The following is a 6,000-nucleotide window of genomic DNA, read 5'->3' as shown; positions in this document are numbered from 1 at the left end:
AAAGATACCAACATGAGACGAAGAACAATTAGTTTCGAAAAAATCATTTTTTTCAAAATTTTTCACAAGGCAAAAGAGATTACCATTATGCAGCTGTAAAAAATTTTATATAACACAAATGGTCTCATTACGAAGAATAACCGTATTATCTTGTTTGTTTATCGAAAGATACAATTTTCCGCATTGTAATTTTGAAAACTGACGAAAATTTTGAAAAGGACCTTGAGGGAGAGGCCCAGAATGATGTTCACCAGATAGTTTAAGGGAATTATCTTGTTTTTTTATTGAATTCACTTTCTTTTGCTCAGCATTTCTTCTCTCAATTTGTTGTAAGTGTTGGTTAGGTTTTCGACACATTTTTCGGAAGTATGTCATATTATTTTCATAAGGGAATGCTGAAATCGAATCTAAATGCCCAAATGATTTAACATCTTCTACTAAATGTAAAATAGCATGAATATTATAAGATAAAAATGTCGAACCGTAAATTTCTTCAGCTCTATCGACAAATATTCGATTGCACTCTTCTGCCAGCACTATATCATCATTTGTCATATAAGGATTCGTAAAAATTCTTATCGCTGTATTTAATAAAAGAAAATGTATGTATACCGTAGGATTTACGATTCCGCGAAAAATAGATGGTCCGCTGTACAATAAAATTTGACGATGTTCAGTAGCCTTATAAGATCCATGTTTATCTGCTCTTTCGGGTTTTCTTGCAAAATCTCTAGGACAATACTCTTTCACCTGTTGCATTCTATCAGATAACATCTTCACATAGTTTTTTGGAATTTGAGTCGACTTTTCATATTTACCATCAACAATAGCCTGAAAAATTTTTTCCATTACACCTAAACAAACCAAGTGCATGTAATCGAATACTACATTTGAGATCAGACTAATTGGAAGTTTGGAAATCGGCGATTCTTTGTCTTTATGATGTTCACCATCTAATTTTAATAAATATTCTGCATCAGTTCTGGGCCTCTGATGAATCCCCTTATAAATCATTACCCCTGGTCCTAAATATTCTCCAGTTATCCAACATTTCGAACAAGGTGCATAAGAATTATGCCCTGCATGACATAAAATAAAAGCACGAGCGGGCGCATCAGCAATGAAACAACGCAACTGGATCGATCTCGTAATACCAAGAAATTCAATACCACCTTTTTCTAAACATTGTAAAACTTCATCAACAAATGGCTTAATAACATCTTCAGCATTAGATGGTTTATGAGAACCTTTATAAATACCTACTACTTCGAGAGCTTCATGAAAAACATTTGCTACTCTTATTTGGACTGGCCACATAATAATTTTGCTGGCTTTATCAAGAGAAGCCTCGTCAGTGCTGAAATCTATCATAAGGACATCAGGAATGGATTCAGGAGGTACTGACCGAAGAATCTGAATAACTCCCTCTTTAAAACCTAAATGTAAGTATTCACCTTCAGTTAATTGAACAATCGATGAAGAATGTTTTGGAGTGCCTAACAATGTTCTTGGGTCTATATGAAAACTTTCAAAACAAGGATGTGTTCTGAGAACTCGTAAAACTGCTCTAGATTGTTCGTAATTCATATTCGTATCTATCATTGCATGACCAAGACGAGTTTCAAAAATTTTTAAGTCATCCTGAGGCTCGCTGTCACATAAAGAACTTGAATCAGATTCTCGAAGAGTACCTGGATCAAAGAGAGAACCATTTGATATATCTTCATCAACCAAATTAGAAAAATCTACGTCAGGGTCACCAATGGAATCTCTATCCCTATTTTTTGTCATTTATGTCATTTAAATGTGTTGGCGCATCTAAACTAGGATCAGAATTATTAAAGTCAGACGAAACATTATTTTGTACTGTAGAATCATTTGAGACATAATGGCAACTAGTTTCTTGTAATGCATCATTTTTTGCGTTTAAAAATATACGTTTCATGCGTGATTTGTGCCATGGAGTACACTGACTCAAGGGCTTTCGTGAACGATACGATTTTAATCGAAACATTATGATTCACATAAAAGAATAAACGAATTTACTTGTAACGTACCCGGTGCAGGGCTTCCTCGTCAAGAAAGATGATAGATGAGACGTCTGCAATGTTTTTTAAGAAGACATCGAAACTTAAAAATTATTTACATAATAATTAACTGCGATCTTGCATAAAAATATTCGATATGGTTCGTCAGGTATATTAGCGAAATATATTAAAAGGAGGTTTGGGAGTATCATTCAGAGAGGCGAGGAACGAGAAGTCCCCCCGGCCCACACAGGTATACCCCCTTTACTGTGCACGGCCTCCTCTTGCACTCAACAAACTTGAATATTTACGACTGTAATAGGTTATATTTTTGAAAAATGCCTGGTGAGTCATGTTTTTTTTTTTTGAGCATCTTCCTTTTGTACTAAGGAATCTATAAACCCGTTTTTTCATTTTAATACATTTATAATATATCCAAATTTTAATGAAAAGGCAACTTAACCTCGTTCTCTAATAAGAGACCGTGTTGAACTTACAATATTGAAAAAATTTTTTTCTCAAAAATTTCCCTGGTGAAAAATCTGAACGAATTCAGGTATACTCCTGATATGCTCAAATATAGCATACATTTTTTTTGGCACGATTCTACATTTTAAATTTTCTCCCAAACCTCCTTAAATACGTATTTTTTCGTTTCCACATTAAAAAAACTGACGAAGACAGAATGCTTGTCACCCTTCATGAGAACAGTTAAAGACTTCATAGCTCAATATTTAAAATTTAGCAAATAAGATGATCAATTTCACTAGCTCAAGAAAAAACATTGCTATTATTAAAATTTCAGGTAACATTTAACGCTCTATGTTTTCAGGTTATTAACATTTTTTTATTATTACAAGATTTATAATTAATTATAATGTTTTTATCATAAAAAACTTATATTGTCATTTTAATATAACATATTTTGATGTAAATATCAAAATAATGGATGTTAAAAAAAAAAAAAAATTCAAACGGAATGCTGGTGAAACTATTTAAAAATAATGATCGGCTAATGTAGCATGAGACAACAAAAAAATTATACAAAGACACATAGAGGCACGACACTAATCACACGAACACCGATACAACATATATTTATTATATAGATACTTAAATTCGAAGTGTTTATTTTTCGCGGTTTTGTTACATGAAAAAATTAACAAAATCAATTACATTACATTGATACTAGGTTCATGACTTAAGAATTCTTGATAACCTGGTATACAGGTACAGATTCATTCAAAAACAACAAGCTCGTATAGAATAATTAAGAATAGTATCAAAATATGAATGTATTATCTCAAACAAAGAAAGAAAAATCTTAAAACTTATTTTATTTGCAACTCTTGTACATTACGACAACATTCTCTACGATGCTTTCAAACTACTAATGTGCGAAAAACGACCTATGTGCTCGTCTCGATAACATTAAAACTCCATATAGGTTACGCTAATAGTATATACATAATTATAATTAATTTATCTAAAAACGAGAAAATGCCTTTTAGAAAAACAAATTTTATTGAATGCAGATGTACGCGAGCTGATTAATGCAGCTTGAAAGCAATCATAACCTCAAAAATTAGAGAGTACGTGCAAATTTGCATTTAATGTGTTTGATTGTGAAAAAACTTACTTCTTTTTTGGGACTGTGACTTCCTAGCTGCAATGTTTCGAATTGACGATGGTTTTTCACTGTACAACCTTAATAATTGTAATCACAAATGAAAAATATCTGGATCATGCATGTGCATGAAAAATACTTGATCATCCGCCTCGCGTGGGAAAGATTGTTTCCACACGAAATATAATTATATATTTACGGCCTAAGGTACAACGTTAAGTTTATCTGGAGCACGGCGTACCTGCAGAATGCGCTCACAGGCTACCGTACGGCGTACTTTGTTTTTGCTGCAGACTGACTGCACAGCGTGCTAATACACGATGTGACGGCACCATGACCACAAACTGACAGCACAGCGTGCGGTCACCACTAGTGCACGCCTTGCTCTCCACGTGATGCTATCTGGGGTACCCTAACGGCTCCGTACCGGCAGTAGGTATTGTCTCCTTGTTGAAATGGAAGAAACCTGCCATAACTTGCCTGTACCGCGACCAGGCCTGGTGTCAATACGGCAGGGATTTTACATTTCCGTCGACACGGCAGGATCCTGCGATAAATGTGTTATCGGCCGTCAGTCTTGCAGCATTACCCACATCTACGTAACTTTAACTGCTGGCAGCATTTGCGGAATACAGCCTCTGATGTTATTATTCTGGTAAAGAGAGCACGGTGCAAGATATACGTGTAGTAATTATAGTAATCACTACTAAGCAGCGCCATATGATCGATTTTATTAAACCATATAAGTGTCAATTTTTAAGTAAAAAATAAATTGTAAACTTGCCGCAAATTGCACAAACAATGTCAACTTTTTATTTTATATTTATACAATTGATTGCGGCTGGTTTATACTTAATTACATGGCTCTACTGTAAGTTGTAATAATTATTTAGATCAGCGCCATCTAGCGGTCTTTATTTTTTGGCCAGAAGTGGCTCCCAAAATTCTCAATCAGAGCATTCAGAATTAGAGCCATTTAGTCAATTATAAACCAGCCGCAACTCATGATAAAGCTATAAACTGAAAAAATATCAATACGTGTGTTTTTGGCGGCAAGTTAACAATCTATTTTCTACCAAAAAATTGACCTCCTATGTGTTTGTACTTTTGAAGATAAATAAAAAGCATAAGACAAATTGTTAACTTGCCGCCTAAAACACACGTATCGTTATTTTTTCATTTTATAGTTACAAAATTAGTTGCGGCTGGTTTATAATTGATCAAATGGCTCTACCACAAGTAGTAATAATCATTTGGATCAGCGCCATCTAGCGGTAGTGATTTTTTTGGCCAAAAATTGCTTCTGAAATTCTGAAAGAGAGCTTTAGGCAGCTTAGCCCTAGAGCCATTTAATCACTTATAAACCAGCCGCAACTAATTTCATAAATATAAAATAAAAAGTTAACGATGTTTGTGCTGTTTGCGGCAAGTTTACAATTTATCTATTACTCGAAAGTATACATATATAGAAGGTTAATATTCGTATAAAACATACACTGCAAACTTGCCGCAAGTAGCACAAACATCGTTAATTATTTATTTTGTATCTATTACAAGAGTTGCGGCTGGTTTATAAGTGACTAAATGGCTCTAGGGCTAAGCTGCCTAAAGCTCTCCATCAGAATTTCAGAAGCAATTTTTGGCCAAAAAAATCACTACCGCTAGATGGCGCTGATCCAAATGATTATTTTACTATACTTATACTAGAGCCATTTAGTCACTTATAAACCAGCCGCAACTAATTTGATAAATACAAAATAAAAAGTGAACATTGTTCGCACTATTGGCGGCAAGTTTACAATTTATCTATTACCTGAAAGTGTAAATATAAGGGAGGTCGATATTGGTGTAAAACATACACTGCAAACTTGCCGCAAGTAGCTCAAACAATGTTATCTTTTTATTTTGTATTTACTTAATTAGTTGCGGCTGGTTTATAATTGATCAAATGGCTCTACTACAAGTAGTAATAATCATTTGGATCAGCGCTATCTAGCGGTAGTGATTTTTTTGGCCAAAAATTGCTTCTGAAATTCTGAAAGAGAGCTTTAGGCAGCTTAGCCCTAGAGCCATTTAATTACTTATAAACCAGCCGCAACTAATTTCATAAATATAAAATAAAAAGTTAACGTTGTTTGCACTGTTTGCGTCAAGTTTACAATTCATCTATTACCCAAAAGTATAAATATATATGAGGTTGATATTCGTATAAAACATACACTGCAAACTTGCCGCAAGTAGCACAATTATCTTTAACTATTTATTTTGTATCTACGAAATTAGTTGCGGCTGGTTTTTAATTGATTAAATGGCTCTACTATAAGTAGTTATAATCATTAGGATCAG

This window comes from Copidosoma floridanum, unplaced genomic scaffold (assembly GCF_036245765.1).
Source record: "Copidosoma floridanum isolate Cflo_tuat_1 unplaced genomic scaffold, Cflo_Japanese_pri ptg000030l, whole genome shotgun sequence".
Lineage (NCBI taxonomy): Eukaryota > Metazoa > Arthropoda > Insecta > Hymenoptera > Encyrtidae > Copidosoma > Copidosoma floridanum.
This window is presented reverse-complemented; position numbering follows the sequence as displayed.